Source organism: Silene latifolia, chromosome Y, assembly GCF_048544455.1.
Source record: "Silene latifolia isolate original U9 population chromosome Y, ASM4854445v1, whole genome shotgun sequence".
In the NCBI taxonomy this organism is placed as follows: Eukaryota; Viridiplantae; Streptophyta; class Magnoliopsida; order Caryophyllales; family Caryophyllaceae; genus Silene; species Silene latifolia.
Window position 1 is genome coordinate 461,002,621 of NC_133538.1, and position 27,700 is coordinate 461,030,320.

The 27,700-nt window shown below is 41.3% G+C and overlaps 1 long non-coding RNA gene across 1 annotated transcript; it reads left to right on the plus strand.

Moving 5' to 3' along the window:
* The first annotated feature begins 23,321 nt into the window (after positions 1-23,321).
* On the plus strand, positions 23,322-25,600 carry LOC141627117 (uncharacterized). The gene is made up of 3 exons (XR_012536678.1): positions 23,322-23,485; positions 24,509-24,553; positions 24,933-25,600. It is a non-coding gene; the product is annotated as an uncharacterized LOC141627117 (long non-coding RNA).
* Positions 25,601-27,700: the final 2,100 nt, after the last annotated feature.

Consider the following 27,700-nt stretch of genomic DNA (forward strand, 5'->3'; position numbering starts at 1 on the left):
ATTAGGGTAACAAAAGCATAAAACCGGTGAAAGTAAAACGCACAGAAAGTATTGGAAGAAGTTCATGATGGAGAGTTATACAAAAGAACACCTCTTGGTGTCGTCTTGCGTTGCCTTGATCATTCGAAGGCACAGAAAGTATTGGAAGAAGTTCATGATGGAGAATGCGGTCCTCACATGAGTGGACCCATGATGGCAAAGAAAATTACAAGTCTAGGGTATTATTGGACGACAATGGAGTCAGACTGCATCAAATATGTTAGGCATTGTCATAAGTGCCAGATCTTCGAGAATGTACAATATGTTCCTCCCTCAATGCTATATACTATGACATCTCCTTGGCCATTTTCTGCTTAGGGAATAGACATCATTGGGAAAATCACTCCAGCTGGGACAGGGGGTCACTGTTTCATTTTAGTGGCCATCGACTATTTTACTAAATGGGTCGAAGCAGCATCTTACATCAGCCTCACAGCCAAACATGTGGCAAAGTTCATACAAACCAATCTCATCTGTCGATATGGTTGTCCACATGAAATCATCAGTGACAATGGATCACATTTTCATGCCGAAGCTGCGCAATTGCTAGCCAAATATAAGATCAAGCATCATAATTCCTCGCCATACAGACCTCAAACTAATGGCACGGTGGAGGCAGCTAACAAGAATGTCGTCACAATCCTCAAGAAAATGATCGACAATTATCGCGATTGGCCTAGAAAAATACCCTTTGCATTATGGGGATATAGCACGTCAGTTAAGACGACTGAGGGTACTCCTTTCTATTTGACTTACGGCATGGAAGCTGTACAACCAGTGGAGTTAGAGATCCCATCTCTACGCATTCTACTCGAAAGTCAAATCCCAGAAGCTGATTGGAAAAGGGATAGGTATGATGAACTCGTCCTCTTGGACGAACGAAGGCTACGCGCATTACAGAATGTGCAGACATATCAGGCGCGTATCAAACGAGATTTTAACAAACGGGTCAAACCCAGAAATATCAAGGAAGGAGATTTAGTACTCAACTCAGTCAGAGCTCTCTTACCTGTCGATCCAGGGGGAAAATTTAAGCCTAATTGGGCGGGACCATTTTTGGTCAAGTCCATACTTTCAAGGGGTGCGGTTAAGATCACAAACCTAGACGGGAATGATTTTTCTAACCCGACCAACCTAGACCAAGTGAAACGGTACTACCCTTAGGAATATGATAAAATGCGCCTCACGTGACCCACGTGCCGCTCATGCGACATGAAATAAAACTGGCCCCCGGCCCGCTAAAAGCTCATGACATCAAGCTCTTGCGTTTTGACATTTTGACATTCTCATATCATCAAATAAATTAAATTGCACTTCCTTAGGAGTAAGTAAAGCACAAGCTTATTTTCTAAGTTCATTACAAGCTCTTGCTTCAAACATTTATTCTTTTACATTTTTTCGAACTACGTACAGGGTTTGATTTTATTTTTTCTAATGAATACGTAGGCAATCCCTAACAGGATACAACCCGTCATTTCAAAATGTAAATAGAAGGGCATTTGCATGTTGCATTTAAAATTCGACAAGAATAAATAAAGGAAATTCATGAAAGTTTCTTAACTAATAAATCTTTTATCATTGTTCCATAAATAATAATAATACGCCAAATACATATAAATTTAAATACTGAAATTTTAAATGCTAGGCTAGGATTCTAAAAATCCCGCCATTTATTACAACTCAAATAATAATAAATAAATACTATTATAAAATGACTAAGGCTATTCTTCCATTTTTCCCTTGACTTTGTCACCCTTGTCATATTTCTTGTCTCGACCACGAGCGGGGCACTCTTGCGTTTTCTCTGACCTAATCACCAACAGTCGTTCGCGCGGTCTAGTATTCCCAATTCGATCCACCACCATCTTCTCGGCAGGAGCATTCTTTGGTTTCTTCGACGGATGAACATCCCGATATCCGGCCTCTTCTTCCTCCTCAGTCATGTACCTTTGGTTCTCCTTCGCCACTTCACAGATTTTGTAGTCCACAGGCTCATGTTTCCTTAGCTTCTCACGCTCCTCGGGGGTGCTAGCTTTCCTCCATTGCAGATATGAATCAGATACCCATAATGAGCCAACCGGGACGGGTATGAACCACATATTCCTTTGGGCCCAACGAATTGCCCACTCCCGACAAGACTCTGTAGTATGTGCCAAGGTAGTTTGAGGGACAGTGTCTAGCTTTGGGATTTTCTGTCTTAAACCCACTTGCCTCATCAATCTCTCAGGAAAGGTATGGACCATGAATTCCAAGCCGGGAATGCGAATGGAACGCGTCGGATCCAAGGATGATACTCCTGTCACTGATCTGAGATGCCACCATGGCACTATCCACCTGATCAAGGGCCCACCTTCACTCTTCAGTTTATTTTCCCAATAATCACATACTAGAGTGAAGTCCACCATGCCTCGTTCTCATTGCAATCGATCGGGAGCGGTATCCTACCACATAAACTGGGGGCTCGATCAACCTAAGTCTTTCCATCAACCAAATCTGCAAAGAACAGGAGACGGGAGTCTGTCCCATATTTGGCCAAAAAAAAAAAAAAAAATGGACGGACATAATAAAACGGCCAAATAGGATAAGAGACGGGTTCTTACCTGTAAAATGATAGGACTCCCAAGATAAGGATTCTCGCGGTTCGCCTTCCTGTTGTCTAAACCAAGTATAGTCTCCCCTAGAATCAAGCATGCTGGGCTCCTGCGCAGTTCCATTTGCTCCACTATGCCTAGAAATCGAGGGTCCTCCCTATTTATAAATCGGTCAAAAAATTCAAACATGCGGACTCCTTTTGATGTCACAAGACGGTCCACCTCAGCCTTGGTCAACCCAAGCAAGTCCCTGATTTTTTTTATATCCTTGAGAGCTAGGGGGTATAACTGGAACTCCTTCTGCGTCCCATCCTCCAACCGCAAAAATTTCTTCCTTAAAAGGACAAATTTCGCCTCCTGGAAAGGCAAATACATGGAAATTTGGGTCCCAATATTCAAGACAAGCATCCAAAAAGGGCCTCACTACCTTCACTAGCTTCAAACTTATGATTGATCCCAAATTAAAAGCACCCATATCGTGTTTCTCCACATTTGTGAATTCATTCGTCCACTCCTTAATGCGATTTTCAAAGGCATCCATGTTTTGTTGGAAATTTTGAGAATTATATAGGAGATTTTATGTAATAGACGAACCGAGGTCTCTATTTATACTATTCGTTGTTTCCTAATTTCAGCTGAAGACGGTCTAACAAGAGAGAAGACGCAGCAACTGTTGCGCCTCTTCGAAGGATCGTAGCTCCTACGACGCCTCTTCCCCAGGTCCTTTTCCTCGTTTGACGACCGTGGATCTTTCCAAATTCCGTTTTAGTTAGAATTTCCTATTCCTATGAGGATTTAATTCGGTAATTCCGTGTAATTGCCAAATTTATGTTTCCTAATCGCTACGGGTTCGCTTTTCGAGGCAACACCAATATTTTCGCCATATACGCACACTTACTCAATTTTATTTTCTTTTTCTTTTTGGGGAATCATTTCACTCCCTCTTTTCAAAATATTTCTAATACACTTAGACATTTCTTTTAAATTCTTTTTTTAGGAGGTAGCCCTCCCTGCCGTCCGGTCGCGTCATTTTTGTCTGTTTTCGGACACTTTTTTTCATTTTTTGTTTCTGACACTTATTTTTTTCCATTTTCGTCAATTTTCGGGCACTTTTTTGCATTTTCGCGCTTGTTTAGGCCATTTATTTAAGTTAATTCATTTCATTATATGTTTTCTATGTGATTTTCTATGTAGATTTCGGCAGCATGACGGCATAAACCGTCACATACCAAACCTATTTTCTAAGCTAACCTGTAGATACAGCAAACACCCAGCAGCAAAGCCACACATGCCATCATATATACAACCAAAAAGTATAGTGTACATCAAAATACGGTCTCCTACCCAAGCCAAAGTGACATCAAAAGAAAATGTATAAATGTACAACAAACAGCCAGCTAACTAGTCCTGGCGACCCCTCAGCTCAGCTACTGTCGCCTCAAAAGCAGCAATCTCAGCATCTCTAACCTCGAGATCTCTCAACAAGCGGGCCGTCTCCTCCTGGGATTGCACTAGCTCACGCTCCAAGCTACGCTCCCTCTACACAAAAGAAAATGGAGCAACACTAAAATTCCCTTCACAAGGTTGGAAGTAATAAGAATAAGAAATAAGAAACAGGTATGGAAGGTTCATATCCGCCTCCTGGAGCCACCTGCAAGGCCTCGATGGCTATAGCTCATAGCCGGTTGGCCATCATCCACAGCTCCACATGCCTGGACGGTGTCTTCTTCATTCAAATATAGATAAGGTTCAAGCAAATGCATTCATATGAAATAAGGCAATAAAAGTACAAAAGACAGGCAAAGCTGGGGGCTTACCCCCCCTCACGATGTACAGCCACTCGTCCAAGCCAGCATCGGTCACCGCCTCACTGAAGTCACGGATCTCCGAGATTATCGTCATGCCCGTCGAGTCAGGGGCTCGACGCCCGCCATCTCGATCCCCTGCAAAGATCAAATGATTCATTATTTCGATGATCATTCATCGCTTATCAGTTTTATCAAATAAAAATTAAGTACGCTTACCACGATCGGCCAGTACGCCAACCTCTGACGAACAAACTCGGCGTACTTCTCACCAGGAAGGAGGGGAGCATCACCACTCGCACCAGCCAGGTCTGTCGTCCTCTCAGCCTCTGAAGGCTCCCTAAACATCGTCCGTGGAGGATCGATGGGAACCGTTAAAATGTCGCGGGAGCACTGCCGAGCCAAACGCTCATCCAAGTACCACAGAGGGCCCATGGGCGTCGTCAACAGCAACCGAATCGAACTCCAAGGATGGAGAACCTCAGCCACGAAAGCAGGAGCTCCAGTGTAGCTCTCCCAAGGCCGGGGCACCCACTAAAGCAAGAGAACGAGGGGTCAGTCCTATGATCATTTCTAAGCGAAGAAAAGAGATAAAAATAAAAATCAAGGATACTTACGCTGTCTAAGCTCAGAGCGTTCACGACCCTCCGGTAAACGTCGTAAGAAGACCGTTGACTTTTCAGACGGCACATGTTCCAGTCCCTGACGATGGGGCACTCTCTCGATACGTCCGCCGCCCTCGTGGGCACGAAACTGGGAAAGTAGAAATACACCCACGCCTGCAGACAAATAGTAGTGATTATAGCTCATTCTGTACAAAAATGATCTTTCATATTTTCAAAAAATATATATAGAAGATAATGACAAAATGATCTTTCATATTTGCAAGAAAGGTTCATACCTCTAATAGATGTTCAGGACCGACAGTGGCAGGAGAAGTCCCCTTCTCCATCAACTCCAGATGAACCATGGCCCTCATGTAGCGTGTGAGGACTTCAAAGCTAGGAGTAACCCAGTCCCAACGACCTAGGCTACCCAAGTCAGCAAGAAACGGAAGAAGCTTCATCGACAGCCTCTCCCCCTTATCTCCGAGGTAAATCGAAGACAAGAACTACCACAGCCACAAGCGAGCCCACTACACAGCAGTGCAAGGAGGTGGAGGCATCATGCGCCCATCCATCCTCACCCGAGTCTACTCTCATGGCCGTCTACGGCCACACCACCGGCTCCTCTCCACATGGCAGACCCGAGATCATGCCGTAGTCCTCCAGGGTGACCACGATCTCTCTAAAAGGCATATGAAAAGTCGAGGTCGTGTTCTAAAACCGATCAAGAAAGGCTCGAATCAGACAAAAGTTGGCCCGAATCTTCCTTTCCTTGATCTCTCTCAAAGCTCGCACCAAAGCACCGAAAGCTCCCAGCTCGATGATGGCCTGCTCCTCTTCCGTCAGCTTCTCAAAAGGCATCCATCATCGTTGTGTAACTCGAGAAGGATCTCATGTTCCCGACCTCCTGCGTCAATTCAAAAGAAAGCTTTCTTAAGCACAAAGAAATGATGAGAAGTGAATAAACAAGGAAATGCCAACAATAAGTAAATAAAAGAAATGACAAGTGGAAGGCTCACCATACTCCATGTCGTTCTGTAAGACAAGTGGCCCTCTGCTGCCCAAATGAGATGTTTACCATCCACTTTCTCGGTCCACTCAGGCGCTCCTTCAAGCTGGTGGCCGCCTCATCCCACGTTGGCCCTCCGTGGGGCCTCCTTCTCCTCCTCCTCTAAGTCCTCCTCCATCACCTAAACAGTGGAAGGGTCAACGTCAACGTCGGTCTCCATGAAGTCTCTCCCCGACGTAGAAGGAATATCCTCTGTAATCAAAGCGAATAAAGCAATGCTAAGCGTATTTTTAATCATTTTCAAGCATTTCAAGCATAAAAAGTAGCATTTCTGGCCGTCTTTGGGGATGGGTCAAGAATAGTCTAAGTTCGAGCCTAGTTGCGGGTTTGAGCCGAAAATTCGGCAACATTTCGCTACAATGTCAATTATGCTTTATAAGAGTGTCCCGGAGAAGCTGTCACAAATCAAAAATACGGCATGAGAGCAAGTTTACCCATTACTCAAGGGTTCCAAACTACCAATTTTCATAAAAAAATGGGCAAGTATAGGGCCATTTTTGAAGGGTTTTATGGTTTAGCAGAGAAACCGTCACATTTCGCCCTCAAATACTTAATACTCGACGAAAATTCGAAAGGGATATATGGTTGTATTCCTAACATGGCCAATTACTCATTTCTAATGTCAATTTCATGAGGCAAATTCATTTGGGACGAAAGCCCCAAATTTTCGACATAAATAGTAATAAACCCCTAATTTGTTACCCAAAATCAAGCTCAAATACAAATTAAAGTAAGTACAGGACACATACTTTGATTAGTCATGATTTATGGCGAGATTTGATCAAGTTTTTGACGGAATTTGCTTGGGTTTTGATAAAGAAATGAAATATTTATGTTTTTGAAATGAAAAATAATCACGACTTAAGTCGCGTTTTTACCCGGATAGGAACGAGCTTGGGACAGGACGCAGCACTAGCTGCGCCTCTTCCAAAGGTCGCAGCTTTTGCTGCGCCTTTTCCTCAACAGGCTTCCTCAAAATTTGTTGAAATTCGTTATAAGTTCGTTATTTTGTGGGCCAAGGCTTCATGCGCCTCTTCCTCAACATGTGGCTCCATTTTGGCGTTATCTTCGTCCGGATCAGCAGTTTTTGCAACAGACTACAAGGCAACCACGACGTTTTGTTTCCAGCAAGAATTCATGATCACTAAATACAGTTCATGGGTCTCTCCTCTTTATTAGAATTTCGCTCACGATGACCCGAGCGGATTTTCTCCTCAACGGGTGCCTAGGGCGCGCCATTGTCGATTTATTATCTTTCTCTTCAGCGGTGGCAAGGGCGCACCTTTGTCGACCCAACATATGATTCGACCCCGACAGAGTCATCGATATGTTCCAACGTATGAGTCAACCCCCACAGATTCATCGATATGCTCCAACGTATGATTCAACTCCGACAGAGTTATCGATATGTTCCCCAGCGAGAGTTCGTTGCCGCTCATAGCCCACGTACTTCTCAAAACAGAGTTTGCTTGAGGACCGACACAAGAAGATTCCCCAGGTATGATTTCTTCTTATGGCTGGCGAGCTTCCTCACGTAGTCTAATGGACTTTAAACGACCCTCCCTGATAGTCGACAGACTCTAAAATGTTCCCGACAACAGGTCCTTGGCTCAAACCCCTTGAGCCGCCTCGCGTCGCCATAGTCGTCAGGTTGTAATCTTCGATTGACCTGATGGCTATACTTTTGACTTTCGCCTTGTCCAACCCTCAGTCAAAGTGCAGGCTCTGTAGATACCTCATTTCTACACCTCCCGCCAACCACCCAGTGATGATTGGGCCGCATGTTTGGTACGCGGAACGATTTTATGACAGTTCGTAAGTTCATCGACAATTTGTAGCTCAAATACTCGAGTCAACCTCATGGTCATCATCTACGTGCCGATACAGTCGTTTGACAGTAATTAGAGTTCATTTGTAGTCCGGCTCAAAAACCGTTTCATTTTCTAAAAACCGTTTAAATGCCGAGTCGGAATGTTCCGGAATGTTCTAGAATTCTCCGGATATTTATTACTAATTAAATTTAATATATTTTTAAGGAAATATCTTCTGTATATTGTGTTTCACGGAATAAGGAAGTGTATATCTACCGAAATTCCCTAAAAAACGCGGAAATCTTTCTTCCTGAGGAGGAAACCTCTGGGGAAATGACACAGCAGGTGTTGCGCCTCTTCCAAGATTCACAGTGGCTGCTGCGCCTCTTCCCCAGCCCTCTTTTCACGCTTTCTAGAATATTTCCGTGATTTTTTTCCGTATCCGTGTCATTCCTAAACTTCTTCGTGTGTTTAGTATAAATAGAGACCTTCGTCCTCCATATTTGGCACGCGAGTGTCCGCCCTTCTCTTCTCTCTTTGTATTCTAGACCACGCTTTTGCTTTCGACGCCTACATGCTTGATCAATCGACCACATAAGCTCAGATCATTCTGAGTCCCAGTCATGTTGCATAGACCGACCAATTTGACCAACTCCACTTAATCAATATAATCAATCTTTTAAATCCTTTAACAAAGGCACTTTCCACGCATATTCGAGTCGAGCAATCACTAAACGATAACTTTAGTCAATCTCGTTTCGTCAAATATATAATTCTGAGGGTGTAAAATCCCATTTTATTATTGTACTTTTATTTTGTATCACTAATGTAAGGTCTATATCGAAAGCACATTCAAAACCGTCTTAAAAACCATCTTTTAAAACCGTATTTACAAAACAGCGAAGGTCTGACGTCGAGAAGAAACGCAGCAGCAGCTGCGCCTCTTCGAAGAGTCGCAGCATCTGCTGCGCCTCTTCCTGAGGCTGCCGCTGCTCCTGCTCTTCTTCTTCTTCCTTGACCTTCTGCAACTTTCTTTCTCTTATTCCTTTTTATTTCTTTTGTTCGTTTCAGTATGTAATCATGTTTTAATAAATCCTTTTCAAATTATAACGTTTAATTCAACTTAAGTCCCTTATAATTCGATATTTGCGGTTTTTTGTCATCTATTTCAAACCCGGATTTTAGAGGTTCGATTTTATCATATCGATTCTCTGGAATCCGTCTTTTGTACATGCTTTTCTTTATGTGATTCGAATTTACCAATTTCAATTTTGTTTTCAAGTTCAAAATTTGTTCTTTTTCGAGTTCATCGTATAATCATGTAAATCGTTGAAAATTCTCATCTTTAATTTGTTTTGTGACGGTTCCAGATGCATATAATCTGTTAAATCACTTCAACTAGAGTTCTAATATCAATAATCGATCTTAAATTACCAATGAACGATAACAATCCGCGATTCTGACTTCACAGCCATAATCCAACTCAAGAACAGAAGGACTGATGCATGTAGGGATACGAAATGAACCAGAGACAAGAAGTGTGCATGATCTCGACTCAAGGATCCGAAACACGCAAGAAAACTCACTAAGACCCGTGAGGGTCCAAGGAGTGCCGCCCAATGATGGAGGATGGACCTAGTCTTCTTCACCTAGTTTTCATCACCTAGTTTTTATAAGGGTCTAGCATGTTTGTCTACATAGTCAAGGGCTTTGAATAATCACCTAGGAAATTTCCCTTAGCATATAATTATGCCTTGGAGCCCAAGCATATTTCGGCTATATAAGGGCCGAAATCCTCATTTGTAACGAACACAAGATGAATGATTAACAAAAAGAAAAGCAGTTGCTTGTTGTGTTTGCAAGTCTTGTCAACATAGGAACGATGTGTTCGCTCCAACCACGTTATTATTTGTCGCGTTTCAAACTCTAACCCGATTGATAGCAATAGGTCTTGCAATTCAATCACCATTGGACTATCTATAGGTCTAGATCGGACAAATATCCCATTGTGTCAAGACCTTAACAGGTTTTGAGGCAAATATCCTTTATTTCATTGTTATCCCTATTCTTTTAAAACCGCTTCCGCGCATTTTTATACGCATCAGCGAGTGGCTACTATTCTCCCATGAATCGGCTACTTTGGGTTATTTTGTATTTTATGCAGATTTGGACCGAAAGAGTATAAACAAGCCAAAACCCGTCCCTGGAGTTGCATTCAAGATACTAGTGAAGTTAAGCTCGGGAATGATCATCTTAGAATGCGTGAAGACGTAAGGAAACACCTGTGAGGATATTTGATGTTGTTGTTCTCCCAGAAAAAGTCGATCGACAGCCTATAATGGTCGATCGGCTGGTTTTGCTCAGTGGATTAGTCGATCGACTGGAATTTTAGTCGATCGACTATTTTCATACCAGGCCGTGTTTGTAATACCCGCCCTTTTAGGTACCCTTTGACCATCTTTGACTGTCCTTGGGAACGGGAGTAGTCTTAGAAAAGTATGCCAAAAACCTGTTTGAGCTGCGTGTAAGAGTGGTACTCGATAGAGTAGAGGCTACTCGATCGAGTAGCTAGGGCACTCGATCGAGTAGGGGGGCACTCGATCGAGTAGGTTGGGTACTCGATCGAGTGCCGGGATTTCAGCGAGGGTTTTATATCGCGTTTTGTTAAATCCGCATATCACTTCCGCCACTTTCCTCCTATCCTTCAGTCGCCCCTTTCCCTTCCCTTTCACCTCAAAACCTCCATGGATGCCTCTTGAAGATTCTTATGCCTTAGGAGGGCGTCCCTTGAGTCGGGTAGCGGTCTTTTGCCTTGTCTCTCCCTAATAGGTATGTCATAATCATCATCCGTGCCTTTGTCTCTATAGTTAGGGTTTGCTTGTAGTAATAGATATTTGTATGGTGGTTATAGGCTTTGCTTGGTCGCCGGATATGTTATCCGTCAAGCATGGATTGGTTGCGGTTGCTTAAAGGTAGGTTCGCCTACTCGGTTTACGTGGATGGTCTAGTGTGTCGGTCGTTGTGGTAGTATTGTGGTTGTTTGATATAGTAATTGTGTGTGTTGTGATTGTGGTTGTGATGGTTGTTGATGGTTCTCGAGATGCGTTCTCGGGTGAGTGGGGTCACTTGCGGGAGTGGCTTCACGCCCTAGTTTCGCCCTTCGTGGAACCCGCCACGAAAGGGGATGTGCACATTAATGAGCGGGGTTATCGCTCGTATGATGAGCGGGGCTTAGGTGGGAACGGGCCGCGTCCCCATCGGCAGGATCGGTCCAAAGGTGGACGTCGATGATGTGTTTGGTTGGATTGTTGAGGTTGCGCTTGGGACCGGTGTCATTGCTTGTATTGTCGTTTGTAGTTGTCTCGTCTTGTCTCGCATCGACCTTGTGTGGTTGTTTGTTTGTTATGTGTCTTCCGTGATCCCTTATGGTGAGCAAATCGGTCTTAGCAGTGTTGGTGTTGATGATAGCCGGAGTCCGGGCAGGGATGAGTCTTCACGAGTTATGATGGTCATAGCGAGTAGTCCTTGAGTTGTACCTTTGTATTGTATTTTGGTTTAAATCACTTGTAATACCACTTAATGGTTCTTTTATTGATGTTTGATAGTTACTTTCCTCGGGCAACCGAGATGGTAACGCCCTTATATGCTAAGGAAGGCCTAGTTAAGGCTCCTCTGAATATGGGGGTGTTACAAAGTGGTATCAGAGCGACGATTTTGGAACCTGTAACAAATGAACATAATGAATGTAGAGAGTCTAATAAAATGAACCTGGTGTATGTGTAATGGGAGCCCCGGCTGATGCTAGATTTTGGGTGAGTAGGCGCCCTCATTTCAAAATTTTGGCCCTATGACACTTAAGCCAGTCACATGGGATGGGAAGGTGGAGTCCGTGTGTCTATGTGCGCTATGTATGTTAATTGTGCCAGAGCTACCTCCGGTTAAGTTTTGTTAGAATTAATAGAGGTGTGATAGTAATGTTTGGGCCGAGTATGGTAATTAGTGACGGGATTATTGAAGCTCGTTGGATGATTAGTGAGCTTATAGGATAGCTAGGAGTTATGTGACGAGATTATACGTCACGGAGATGCGTGAAAGTGTGCATTTGAATGTGTAATATGAGTAGCGAACATGTAAGTGTTTGTCATAAAATTAATGATAATTATAGTATGGATGAGTAATGATTCGAATCACGGTATATGGTAATGTGTATATGCCTTATTAGCTAGTTGGAATTTTTCCGCTGCGAAATATTTGAATTATGCAAAATAGATTGCTTAGAATAACATGTAAGGCATAATTGATTAAGTGATTTGCAAAGTATATAATTATGTGATAAGTGAATATGGAGAATTAATGTGAACTATACGTTTCAAGTTGATGTAAACACGAGTTTAGTAATGGCATGAAAAGTAAGTTTAAATGTAATAAAATGACACGGCTAGATTTATACATAACTCGGTGACAGTAGACCGAGTTGGGTAATTTGTATAACGTAACGTGATATGTCTCTTAGTTGTTGGAGAGTTGTAGTTTGTGTGACGATGGTTATAAAACGTGATTGAATGTGATGATTTGTGTCGAATTCCGAACTTAGTTGGAATCGACACGCGATGTTGTTTTTGCAGGAATCTTCAAGTTATTTCGTACCTATGATCGAGCACTTAATTATACTTGACCGAGTGCAAGTGCGTATTAGACCGAGTAGACCTCACTCGATCTAGTTAGGAGACTATAACGTCGGAGTGTGGGAAAATTCCTGCAGACACTCGACGATTTAGCTCCTACTCGATCGAGTAGGGTGGTACTCGATCGAGTACCCAAGGCACTCGATCGAGTAGGTTATCTTGTGCGAAATTCCTACGGGTTTTCTTAAAACCCTTCATCTTTCTATTTCTTCTTCTATTTCCTCTATATCTCGACACTTTTACACCTAAACCACTCTCAATTCCTTATTTCCTCTCGCATTCTCTCTTTCTCTTGGGTTAATAGTGATTCTTGGGGTTGATTTTCTTGTTTAATTCGTTTCTTTACTTTACTAATCAATCAAGGTATGTGATTCTTCTTAATTTATGTGATTTGTTACTTTAAATGTGTTAAAATAGAGTAATAATCTGAAATTTTCGATTATAATGGTCAATTTGGTGCTCTTAATTGTTGAAACATGATTCACATGCTTTCTTGCTATGTTTGTTGGTGGTTAATTGCTGTAAATTAGATTAGAAATTGCAAAATTGAACCCGAAATTTCTAGGGTTTCCAAAATTGAAAACGATTTTTGGTTGTTTTACAATGGATAAATGGTAGTATTGAGCCTTAAGTACTGACTATAACATGTTGAAAGATAGATTTTGATGATTTTACCCTTAGAAAGTTTCCTTAAAACTCCGTCTTAAAAGTGCCTTATGGGAAATTCGTGACTTAGAATTAGAAAATTGATGTTGTAATTGACAATATAAGCATGAATTAAACTTCAATATTATAATAGGAACAATGATTGATGAATACATGCCACAATTTTCACAGCTGTAAAGACCGTCTGAAAGTTTTGATTGAGTTGTTTTACATAATGGTGAAGGGTGATATTGATTTGTCATAAATTATTCATTCTCTTGAACTAGTAACATGTAACTAGCAATGTAGTAGAACAACCCTTAGAAGCGTGATAGGGTATTCAAATTCGCTGAACATATGCGGCCATCATGATAATTACTTTCACCCCTATGCCTTATGAGTAGTAATAATATGAACTTGTGTGTTGAAATCGTATAAACTGCTAAAGAACATGTATACTTATTTCCATACCCAAAGTAACAACGTGAAATATGTGCTTCACATGCCGAGAATGGTTGGAAAATTTGTGTGTATCTAGTCGAGCAACTAAGTTTGGTGACATGATTTATGTGCTTCATATATGGAACTGGTTGATGAATTAGTAGACTTACTAAGTATATAGAACCCAAATTACATGAAGTATATGCTTGCATGTTTATATAAATTGTTTGAACATATGTCTAAAGCAGATGCCGAGACTAAACCTTGGAACCCGTCGAGTAAACGGGAAGGGTTGATCCACTTGAGAGGGGGAGGCTAGTGGACCGGTAGTACCCGCAGCTTCGAGTACCCATCTGTTGTTTTCGTTGACTTTAAGCAAAGAGAGCGTTTTGTAGCTTTACAAAAACGCAAGATGAGACCCACAAAGTGTATAGACACCGGTGTGCTAGAAGAGTTGGAAATAGAGACGGATGTCCGTCATATTTTCGAGACCTTGGGGTTTACGGGTTTGTACGAGCTAAGGAAGCACACTTACCCTTTTCTTACCCTAGAATTCATGAGCTCTTTTAACTATGACCCAAATGGGTCGATATCGAGTTTAGATTGATGAATACCAACTTCTTGTTGACCATGGACCTGTTTGCCTCTCACCTTGGGTTGGCCAAGCCTCCCAAGGACTCCATCACCGACATTCCAGTGAGTGCGGCGTCCGCGCCTAATGCCTTGCTTGACCGGGAAGCAAGCTCCTACCTCGAGCAATATGCTGATTAACGACGTTCAAAGACATCACCTTGAGAATCTTCCTCCGTTCTCTTTCAAACCTCCTCTATGATAGAAAGGATATTAGTAAGTTGAACAACCATGAGGTCTTACTTCTGATGTCGTACCTGAACCCGGAGCGGACCAAGAAAGTGGTCTTCAACGCTCCTTCTATAGTTTGTCTTTGCTCTTGCCTTGATGGCTTCTTCTACTTTTTGATACCGAGTTGGGGCTATTGCCACTCGGTTAGCTGAAAAGCTAACCTCCTTTGAGGCTTCTTCAGCGTACGTGCCTCTAGTTACCCCTGTGCCTACCATGGATCGTGAATACTATCTCGACCTGAAATGGTTGAGAACCTTGGTTGACGGTAGCCTAGCATGGAGAGTGTATGGCATGAGTTGGATGAAGATTCCAGCTCTGAGCACCTCCCACCACGAGCCCTTAGAGCGGCTAGTGGTGACTGTGGATGGGGACGATGAGGAGGAGGAGGATGAGGATACACCCCGCCACCGCAGACCTATCTCATTGATGGCACGATCCTCCGGGAGATGCCGGAGCCGACGAAGGGCGAGAATGCGGAGGTCCGAGGGGTGGAGAGACCCCGAGTGGTGAGGGGGCCCCGTCGAGCGAGGGAGAGGGCCTCGGAGTCTAGGCCACGGCCAAGAGCACGCAAGCGCAGCAGCCTTTCCCGTACTACCCTTACCTCGACACCCCGAGACGCGATCCGCCATTACCTAGCGGAGAGAGTGTCATCTACCTTGACACTCCGGAACATGCACGAGATGGCGTACGCTCAGGGGATAGGTACAGAGGGACCGCATCCAGTTTGGTGGAGTGGAGTTGGGGACTACTCGGGGGTATTCCATTCCTACGGGGTGGAGCAGTCGACGTGGGGGACACCTCAGTCCTTCCCTTACGGCGGCTTGACTCCATGGTACGCAGCCCGGGAGCGGAGGAGCGGGAGCGAGGAGTGGATGCGGGGATTGGGACATCGTGAGCCGGTACTTCGGGTGGTGGTGATGATGAGGTGATGTTGAGCAAAGAAGGCAGGAGGAGTGATACTCCTCGTTCTTATATTTGTTGATAGTAGTTGATGTTAGATGGTGATATTGTTGTTAGACTTTGGTAGTTGTTTCCTTTTGTTTTGAGACTTAGTTGGATCTGTATGATTGGCCATAAGGCCGAATTTGATACTCTAACTGATTGCAGGATATTGGAAGTCGGGGAGTCGACCCGACTCGATTTTATATGACAAGTATGCGCATGGGTGTTAACTCGTGACAGGTTTTTATGAGGAATTGGCCTGTAGGTACTCGACAGAGTACCCCGTACTCTATCGAGTAGCTACAGGATGAGAAGAGGGAAAAGTTTCTGACCTGTAAGCCACTCGATCGAGTAGCCTAGACACTCGATCGAGTAGCATGGCACTCGATCGAGTACCGCTACCTACTCGATCGAGTAGCACTGTTACAGGAGGTTTTTGAAAATTAAAAATGTTCAATTGTTTTATAATTGCAAGTTTATTGTTTAGTGTGGTTATTAGTGTGTAGTAGCACCTTTGAACCGTTAATTTCATATGTTACAAGTCACGATTGCAGTTTTGTAAGCGCATTTGTCACGATTAGTAAGGCGGTAATCATTTCTTGTTACTTTTATTTTGTATACGCCTCATTACGATCAGTTTATCGGAGTTGTAGCTTCTCGTACATTTGTGCTTACCATATTAATATATGTTATCAACGGTGACTAGTGATTTCGGTGGCGTGTGTGTGATTTTACTTTAACAAGTATACAGTTAGTGAGTAATGTCCATAATAATGTGGTTTTCTTTCATGTTTTGATGCCATAATAAGTAATACGTGTTGATGTTGGGTGGTGAACTTCGGGGACGAAGTTCCTTTTTAGAGGGGAAGAGTAATATCGCGAAATAAAAAGGTCAGTCTTTGAATAATGCTTTGCTTGCTTATAGTGTTGTCGGTATTATGTTTTGCTTTGATTACAAAATTTCCGAGATATAACGAACTACTTTAGTCATTTAAAGTGAAGGGGTTGTATGTTGCAAGAGACGGTCATGAAAAATAGTTATAGGGTGATAAATCGTACTCGAGTCACGTTGCCAAGTAACATGGTGACATTAGTTGTACAACAAGAAAGTTGATGGAGACATGTTTTAGATTGACAGTTTGACAGTTGTTAATGTATGTTGGGAAATCGTGAGCGACGATTCGCGTTGCGAGTTGGATGAATGCTTTATATATATGTAAAATAACGGTTGACTGTGATAAAGCTTGCATGATAGTGACAAGAGTCGATAGGTGTAAATGTGGTCGGTGATGATGATGACATGGGGGGGGGGATGGTATTTTCAGGAGGTAATGGTTTGGCCGGGAAGTTTAGTAAGGTCGTGTTGTTTCCATGTCGTGAGCGGGAGAGGTGAGTTGAACTTCGGGGACGAAGTTCTTTTTAAGGGGGGAAGACTGTAATACCCGCCCTTTTAGGTACCCTTTGACCATCTTTGACTGTCCTTGGGAACGGGAGTAGTCTTAGGAAAGTATGCCAAAAACCCGTTTGAGCTGCGTGTAAGAGTGGTACTCGATAGAGTAGAGGCTACTCGATCGAGTAGCTAGGGCACTCGATCGAGTAGGGGGCCACTCGATCGAGTAGGTTGGGTACTCGATCGAGTGCCGGGATTTCAGCGAGGGTTTTATATCGCGTTTTGTTAAATCCGCATATCACTTCCGCCACTTTCCTCCTATCCTTCAGTCGCCCCTTTCCCTTCCCTTTCACCTCAAAACCTCCATGGATGCCTCTTAAAGATTCTTATGCCTTAGGAGGGCGTCCCTTGAGTCGGGTAGCGGTCTTTTGCCTTGTCTCTCCCTAATAGGTATGTCATAATCATCATCCGTGCCTTTGTCTCTATAGTTAGGGTTTGCTTGTAGTAATAGATATTTGTATGGTGGTTATAGGCTTTGCTTGGTCGCCGGATATGTTATCTCGTCGCATGGATTGGTTGCGGTTGCTTAAAGGTAGGTTCGCCTACTCGGTTTCGTGGATGGTCTAGTGTGTCGGTCGTTGTGGTAGTATTGTGGTTGTTTGATATAGTAATTGTGTGTGTTGTGATTGTGGTTGTGATGGTCTGTTGATGGTTCTCGAGATGCGTTCTCGGTGAGCGGGGGGTCACTTGCGGGAGTGGCTTCACGCCCTAGTTTCGCCCTTCGTGGAACCCGCCACGAAAGGGGATGTGCACATTAATGAGCGGGGTTATCGCTCGTATGATGAGCGGGCTTAGGTGGGAACGGCTGCGTCCCCATCGGCGGGATCGGTCCAAAGGGACGTCGGTGGGAGTTTGGTTGGATTGTTGAGGTTGCGATTGGGACCGGTGTCATTGCTTGTATTGTCGTTTGTAGTTGTCTCGTCTTGTCTCGATCGACCTTGTGTGGTTGTTGTGTTTGTTTATGTGTCCGCCGTGATCCCTTATGGTGAGCAATCGGTCTTAGCAGTGTTGGTGTTGATGATAGCCGAGTCCGGGCGGGGATGAGTCTTCACGAGTTATGATGGTCATAGCGAGTAGTCCTTGAGTTGTACCTTTGTATTGTATTTTGGTTTAAATCACTTGTAATACCACTTAATGGTTCTTTTATTGATGTTTGATAGTTACTTTCCTCGGGCAACCGAGATGGTAACGCCCTTATATGCTAAGGAAGGCCTAGTTAAGGCTCCTCTGAATATGGGGGTGTTACAGTGTTTGCTTAACTTGTTAATTCGGCCCATTAGTCGTTTAATTAATAATTCTCAGCTATTTCTATATAAAGACAAACTGAGAACTTTATGACGGCATCTTTTACACTGCAAAATTCTCTGCAACGTTACTTTTGCTTCTTTGTTTTTGGATCTTAAACTTGTAATTCCTTTCCTTTCACTTTCGGTAATTTTAATTGTTCTTCGTTCATCTGCTTTATTTTTATTTTTGTTCTTTTATTATTCTTATTAATTCCGTTTTATGCTAATTGAATATTTCTTTAATTTCGTCATGCAATTCTTGGTTTTCACTTCTACTTTAAATGATGTTCTTCATTTAATTATGTATAGCTAAATCCCTTGTGCTAGGATTTAGGGGGATCCGCGGTCTTATTGATACGTGCATTTTATATAGTCTTTTTAAGTCTCTTATGCATGCATTTCAATGCGATTCTCGTGGCTCTATGCTGCGAAATGTCCCGAATATTCTACTTTGGTTTGTTTTGCTTTATTTGCAGGAATGGACCTGAAAGTAGCGGAATCAAGCCTTTTATCGTCCGTTTTACTTGCATTTAGGAGGTGAGTGGATTTGGAGCGGAAATGCTGCTGCCTTGGGGCGCGTAAAGTCATTTCGGAAGCTAAATTGGCAGGTCAAAGCTGGAACTAACGATGCAATGAGATGGCTGAGTCAAAATTACTCGATCGAAGGCTTTTGTTGCTCGATCGAGTATTTTGGAGAGGAGAAGACCTCAATCGAGTGAAATCATTGCTTGATCAAAGTGTGCTTTTTAAGAGTTCCTCGATCGAGTTGCTTGTTTACTCGATCGAGAGGTTTTGCCATGAATGTGTTCGATCGATCAGTTCTAAACTGTTCGATCGAGTAATTATCTAATGGGCTCGAGCTTCTTTAGTTTAATTTCGTTTTCTAGGTTTAATAATTGTCTTTCCTATAAATAGGAAAGACGACATGAGGTTTTGGGGGGGACTTCATACATTACTTTTCGAATTACTTACTGTTGAACGCTGCTTTTCTCTCTTTTTCCGGACTCTAATCTGTAATTCTCTCTTTACTCTCTCCTTAATTTACGATGTTTACTATTTCTTTATCTTTCGCTCTTGTTCTATTTACTATTATGCATAGCTAAATCTCCTGCTAGTATTTAGGGGATTCAATGAATTATTGTTAGTTGCTAATTAGGATGCTTTAATGGGGCGTAAGCTAAGCTAATAGTATTTTAGGGCGAATTGAGATCGGAAGAAGATATTCGTTGCTCCTTAGACCGATACAATTGACTGATCTATGACCTTAGCTGCAACTATCTGACATTCATTGATGACCCGACAATCCTAGTTCGCTCTCTCTCTCTCTTGATAATCTCTCTTGTTATCTTCTCTCGCTTTACTCTTATTTAGTTTAGCTTAAACAAATCAAACCCCCAATTGTGACCTTAGACAGACCGAATAGACAAGTCCATAGTGACCGCCTCCCTGTGGAGATCGACCCTACTTACCGCTGACTTCTGTTAGTAATACTTAGGTAATTATTTTTGGTACTTGTTGGGCCCAGAATTATCCTGTCTGACTAGACAAGAATCAGGCAATGTCCAAGGCCAAAATCTGAACAAGACATACTTAAAGCCAGGCATTTGGACTGCCTGGACAGGCACCAAGCAGGAGAGAAACTCAGGATAAACAACTACTAAGCCTGGCCTGAAAAGACACCACATCAGGCACAAGAGTAGTATCATCAAAGCTGGACATGAGACAAGAGAAACACGATCACGCCATATAAACAAAATCCCTATAAACAAGGAAGACCTATTCAAAGGATGAACATAGAGGAAAGGATCAAGGGCAACGGCTGGAATGAAGAATGGGTCAATCAACCACTTCCGGGTAAATAGGGCACGAGTCCTATAAACCAAGAAACCCTAAACAAACTTGAGGAGACCGTTTTGAAGCGACTATAAATAGAAGAGAAGACTAGAGAAGAGACAGAGATACTCACCCACTCGTATACCCACACTACTACTCTTATTCTTGTATTCAACATATAATTGAGCAACACTCTTAGCCTGTGACGCCTGACATACAAATTCCCTGTCAGGCTACTTTAAATCATAGTGAAAATCCCTCCTGGCTTGGTGCCCGTGGTTTTTTCCCTTATTCCCAAGGTTTTTCCACGTATAAATCTTTGTGTCTTTACTTTTTGTTCAATTGTTTATTTAGATACATCAGTCAGGCGAGTTAAATTGAGTTAGATCACTCCTTAAATCTTCCCTGGCAGGATGTTCTTATTCAGTAAAATCCTGCTAAAACAATTGGCGCCCACCGTGGGGCATCTAGCTAAAAAAATAATCAAAACCCAAAACCAAACAAAGACAAAAAATTCAAAAATGATCAAGACAAAGATTGAATAACAATCGTCGCCGCCAACAACAGTTGTTGGAAATGGAACAGCTGAAACAGAAAATGACCCAGGCTGAAGCTGAAGTCGCAAAACTAAAGGAATCAGAGTCCAGCAAAGCTTCAGGATCAAAATTGAAGGTTCAACCCGGCACGCCATTCTCCTCAATCATCAGGAACATTGATTTCTCCAACTTTGGTATTCCTACTCCATCAAAGTCCAGAGCAGGAGAAGATACAGACTCAGAAGAAATTCCTAATGAAAAAGCTATACCGGATCAAACAAACACAGCAATCATGATGGCCATGCTCCAGGAAATTCATAAACTCCATGAAAAATTCGAAAAGATCCCTGGAGTACCCACTCCCATTGAAGAGGTAAATCCAGAAAGCTATGCTGACTCAGCCTTTGTGGATGAGATAGCAAGGATAGATTTGCCAAAGAAATTTGTGGTTCCTTCGATGAGAATCTATCATGGGACTACAGATCAACAAAATCATGCAGCCTACAACAAACAAAGGATGTTGGCAGCTTCTATCCTCAGTGAACTACGACAAGTCTGCATGTGCAAGGGATTTGGGACAACCCTGAATGGGCCTGCCCTACAATGGTACATAAACTTACCAAATGGAAGCATCAAGTCCTTTGCTGACCTGGTCAACTCCTTCAACCATCAGTTTGCCAGCAGCAGGGAACTTGAGAAGAGATCCAGTGATCTATACAGGATCAAGCAAAATCCTGGTGAATCAATTAGATCCTACATGACGAGATTTAACAAAGAAAAGGTGTCAATCCCCAGATGTGATGTTGGAACAGCCGTGGAAGCTTTCAGGCAAGGGCTACCCCTGGACAATGACTTCTACGATGCAATGACTATGAAGCCATGTCATACCTTTGAAGATGTCCAGGCATTAGCCATAGGCTATATTCGGCTGGAAGAAGATAAGGGCTTCAAAGTATATGATACGTCTGTCGTGTACCTATCAAAAATAAACTAACTAAACTAACTATATAGTTAGGGAAGTCAGGTCGATCTCCTCAGGGAGGCAAGATATCTGTAGAAGTCCGTCTATTTGGTCACAAATGGGGGGGTTTGTTTGAATTGTTTTCTAAACTACGAAGTTTAAAGGAAGAGAAGTAGAGACAAGAGCAGTAAAGGCAAGAAATTAGGATTAAACTATCAGATAGAGAAGGGACCTGTCGAGAATTCGGTTCACTACGGTAGTCCAGTGACTCAGCTGTAAAAAAACTCAGACGAATTAATGCAAGACGGATGTGGAAATGTCCTTTCGGTCCACTTTCTATCCTAAAACACCACTAACTTAACTTTCATTCTCGTCAGGGTAGTCTACTGTTCATAGCAGGCCTATTTAGTCCAATCTTTCGATCTAGGATTAATTTTAGCCAGATTAAAGAGGTGACTCAGAAGCGTGCACTCAACTAAGTCGATAAATACAATTAAATTGCTATGGTGACAGAATCTCATAATTAATTCATCTATTTCATTTACTACATCGTCACATTCCTACCGCAGATCCCCTAATCCCAACATGCATTAAATTTAGCCACTCATATCGCTATCAATATCAAAACTAATAACAAATGACGAATTAACAATAAACATAATGAAATAAATAATAAAATGCATAAAAGAGAATTAGGGCAAAGGAATAAATGAAGTAAACAAGGAATTAAAACAAACAAACGATTGATTATTATTAAGAGAAGAGAAAGGAATTACAATCGTGCGAATCCGGCGTAAAGAACAATCGAATCCGAGCAAAGTAAATCCCAAAGTAAAGTTACAGTGAAGAGGAACGTAGAACGCAGTAAAGTTTGATAGATAAAAGCTAAGTAAAATGATAGATAATGAATGATTCGAGACCTAATAACCTAGTAAATGCTTGCTTAAATAGAAAAACAACTTAGTTTAGCGAAATAAAACAACTCACGGGCTAATTAAAGCTCACGCCAGCAGAAACCACTCGATCGAGTGGAATAAAAGCACTCGATCGAGCATACCTCAGCACAATCTACTCGATCGAGTAGAATAGTTACTTGATCGAGTAACTCTCTTTTCAGCACATGTCGATCGAGCATAGTAACCACTCGATCGACCAACTGGGACTCTGAAAACCACTCGATCGAGTGGTAAAACTACTCGATCGAGTCTTCTGTTTTCAATTCAGCTCAAGTCCACGTCCGAATGCCTCGTAATCCGTGCCTTGACGCACTCCAATGCAGTATTTCACTCTGGAAAATCCCGTCTCCTCTAAATGCATGCTAAAAGGACGAAAAAGGGTACGATTCCACTACTTTCGAGTTCATTTCTACAACAAGGACAAAACGAACCAAAGTAGCCAATTCGGGGCAAAATACTATAAAAACAGTATAAAAATGCATAGAAATACGTGCTAAAATAGGCTAAAAAGACTATACATTAGGCACGTATCAAATCTCCCCAAACCGAACCTTTACTCGTCCTCGAGTAAACTAAAATGCAACTAATGGAACGGAAATGAAAACTCAGAGCTAGCTTAACTTGTCTACTTGAACCAGTTTAATGCAACAAAAACTAACAGTCACTACAATAATACATACTTGTAATGACATTTATTTAGCAGCAAATAATAGAAATGCCACCTTATACCCATACTTAACATGGCATTTAATTACACATACCCCACAAACGTCACGATAGTCACTAACCCCAATTTTCACTACGCGCGCTCCTTTGCCGCTATTTTCCCAAATTATTTCAGATACATTTCATTACTCCTCAAAAAACAAAGAGAGTGAAAATAGATTTATTTCCCCTAAATCACATAGAGAATTAAAATAGCTTTAAACCCTAACTTCATTTTTTTTTTCGTTCGGTGCATTCATCCCTGTAAGTTTGCTCCTCTTCTTCCTCTTTTTTAATCATCAATCATATGCAATCTATTTTTCTAATTGATTTGAACTTTTTGTGATGTTTTTTCAAATTTTTAGATTTAATTTGTTACACTTAAATCCCTAAATGTTTTGCCAATATCTAATTATGATTTTGACCATGAAGGTTAACTGTTTGATAAAATGTTTAAATGAAAAATGTTGGAGTATGTTTTGTGTGTTGGTTGTCTGTTGATAGTATGATATGTTTTGCTGAGTATAGTATTACATGGCAACAACTTACTTATTTAGAAGTCCGCAACTAGATTGGTTGTGTTTGCATCTTTTCCTGTTGATTGATTATGTTTGATGAAACCTGGTAAGTGTTAAATCTTTAGCTTAATTTCATCAGTAAGTCTTGTTTAAGACGGGCATTATCCGTCTTAAGGTTAAGACATGTCAAATACTACCATATGGTGATAATAAAGGCAAATCTTTTGCCATTTTTTAGTCAACAAGTGGGGTGATTTGGTATGTATTTGACCCGCCTTAAGCTTGAGACGGATAGTACCTGTCTTAAATAGAATTTGTGTAGTTTCATGGTTTGGTTAGATACACCATTAGTTTGTGTGACGCAAATGTGTGGATCTAAACATAACTCTGAAGTCTGAAGATTATGACAGTCGGGTTGTATTTAATCATATGCCATCTATTTTGCCTACGGGTTGTATTTAATCATATGCCATCTATTTTGCCGACTCCAGGTATTACCTTTTTCGTTATTTTGGAGTGGTTTAAATTATCGATAGCTTAAATCGGATACACCGGGAACTAGTTCAATATAACCATGCTTTTTCCCGACAATTGTTCTACTAGCAATGAGAAATCGGATGCATTGATTTTCAGTGTGTCAAATTCATTAGCTTGTTACGGTAATTCTTTAGTTTTGCTTACTTGGAGCTCAATCTTATGCACTACTCATCATTCACTAATTATGTGTTTTGAGTCTTCTGACATTCGTGTCGTTTTTCAATCTATATAGAAGGAACACTGGATTATGTGTTCGAAGTCTTCTGACATTTCTCAGGTATTTGCTAAATTTATGAAGATTGTATTTACTTTTGGTATTTCTCAAATTGGTTATAGCTTGTATTTACTTTTGGTACTTCTAATATTACTTTTGACATTCGTTAAGTTTAAGAATAAATCTTATATTAGAAAACTATTGGTGTGATTTTTGCTAATAAGGGCTGTAACACTAGCTTTGTATTTAGCCAAATGAGATGAATTTCATATTTTGGTTATTGATCAGAAGCACTAATACCTCCTATTAATGATTTTCTGTTAAACATAACTAGCACTGATCCATGTTTGCTTTTGGTTATTGATGATGTTCTACTACACGACTGATTTAAGTCCTTTTATCATGTAATGTAAATTTATTTCCTCTATCTTTATCTTTATAGATCAGTCTGAATCTGTAACTACTAAACGTAGGGGACCAACTATGATGGCCCATATCAGGAATTTGCCTAAGAACAAGAGGGTAACGGTTGATTGGAATAGCTATTGGCAGCCGGGGGGTGAACAATCTCAACTTGCTCATTTCATTGGTCGAGTCCGTGGTCTTGGTAATGGGCCATCATCCCTTCTATCAGCGACTTTCACTGCTAACAAAGAGGTATTTGATGATGATCACAATTTATGTAATGAGAAAATCCAGTTTTTCGAGTCCGAGCTCAAAAAGGTGAATGATAAATGTGTCAAGATACAAGAAGACAATCTCGAGGTGCAAAGAAAAATGCAAGAGGAGTTAACCATGCTAAAGGTGGCCTTATTTGGTAGAGATATCCTTAGTTAGAGTTCGTAGCCGCCACAATCCTTAGTTAGATAATCGTTGGTTTCCTTTGTCCAGGTCGGATATGGCGTTTTGGTTTTCACAAAGCTTTATTATACTGAAATTGAAGTAATTGCTATGTTGCGAGATCCAGGCCTATGTTCTGATGACTATAACTCTAGAAATTTGTACTTTTGGATTATACCAATTTATGCTTGGGTTATCTTTTGATTACTGTTGGATGGTATAAGCCTTTTGTAATGACAAATTTTAATTTCAATATTATATATACAATATTTTAGATGCTTTGTCTATTTTTTAAATAGCTACTTTTTATTTTATACACAAAAAATACTACGGAGTACTGTATTAAAATGGCAAAAAGCCTTAAAAAAAATTCACGCATATCAATGCATTATATTAAAGGAAAAGAAAAATGGTGGATCCCAAAATTTATAAAATGGGTTTAGATGGCGTTTATATTGCCATTTACCAGCATATCCATTAAATGCTAGCAAAGACTTTTAGCGACACTGGATCTAACGGCATTTACTCAAATGTTGCTATAAGTTTTTGTGGCATTTACATATGCCGCTAGAATAAAAATTAAACGCCGCTATAGAAGTGCTCTTTTGTAGTGAGTTAAAGCTAAGCAGTCAATACGCAAACGAGTTATAAGCTGTTCAGAAATATAGCCAACCTATCGACCTTGCAAGACCAACAAAATCGGACTCTCTCGTGGTCACTCTTCTCTCATGAAGCAGAGGGTGAATGTTATATGTAAAAGAGAGAAGAAAAGACAGTCACTCACCTAACTGCGACCTACATAGCATGCATGCAACAAAAATGAAGACAGTTCAAGTACTAATGCACACACTCCAACCAATAATGTCCGTCACAGATGAGGGCTTACAAATAATATGGGAATAGTGAGGTTTAGGTGAGAAAAGGCAAAACAGGTTATGGAAATGTGGAGGTAAAAGCGTCAAGCTAGTTCCTAACAGGACCATAATAAACCATCCGAATCTCAACTGACTGAAAAACTAGGTATAAGTGCCCTTCATTTGGCACACAACTCACTAAACTCAAACACAATCTCCTCAAAAATATAGAATAAGAATGGAGGATTCAGACGGTCACAAACTTCCTTTTTTTAACACCGTCTGAATGAATCACAACAAACAAATCAACACTTTTTTTTCTCAAACTTCTTTTTTCTTCTGTTTCACGTGAACTCTTTCTTTTCTTCTTCTTTTTTCATTTTTTTTCTTTTTCTTTCTCTTTCACGTTTTCCTCTTTTTTTTCTTTTTCAATTCTTTTTTTTTCCTTCCTTAATTTCCACCAACTCCATACAAAAGATACGGGCCAAACTGCAGACGGAAAATCATATCACAAAAGACATACTAAACTAGCTTGACTAGGCAGGCTTAATTTGGGATGTAGCTAATGGGTCAAAAAGGCAAGTTTTGGCTTATGTGGAGCTAAATGGGTGAAAAAATATAAGGAAAAGGGAAAATTTGCAAGCACCTCCCTGCATGTGACACCAACCACAAACCTGAATATGTGCATTTGACAAGAAATTGAATGTCATAAAAGTGCAAAAATGATGAACATGCTATGCAGGGAGTACTACTCTCAATTCCTAATGAACTGGTCATGAATGTCACCATTTATGGGCTCTAAAACTCAGAATTTATCAAGTAGTTTGCCAATTCATCAGGTCAAGTCTAAACAGTCATCTATATTTGAACAGAAACTCGTAGACTATGCGTATGACAAAGCTAATAACTATCAAAAAAAAGTGCAAGGCTCAAGTGAAATGACAAGTTATAGTGCATTATCATCACGGAAATCTACCATTCCGACTCAACCTATATGCAAAAATAAACGTGAAATTCTTGGATTTTTGAAATTTTTCTAATTTTTTGAAATTTTTTTTTTTTTTATTTTAAAGAAATAAAAAACAATGCAAAGCTGAAAAATAAACGTGAATGCAAAACAAATGCAAATGCAGACTCAAAAGGATGCAATACCCTCCCCAAACCAAAACGGACAACGCCCTCGTTGTCCTCCAGCATACACCAGCAGATATATACAGGGGAACGGGAATATACAACCAATAAATAAATAAAAACAAGAAATAGAAAGGAGACAAAATAAAAGAGAAAGAGATACATACAAAATGCGAACTTCCCTAAACCAGCCAGAAAACTGGGGAAGTGAGTAGACCAGTAGCTACTCATCGGCGTCGTCGCCCACCACCGTGAACTCCGGATCAGCCTCCTCCTCTCTCCTCCTCCGCTCCTCAGCTCGAGCTCTCTCCACTGCCACCTCTGGGTCCTCGTCCTCCTTCTCCTCAGCGGACACCGGGTACCCCTCAGTTGGGTACCGGTAGAA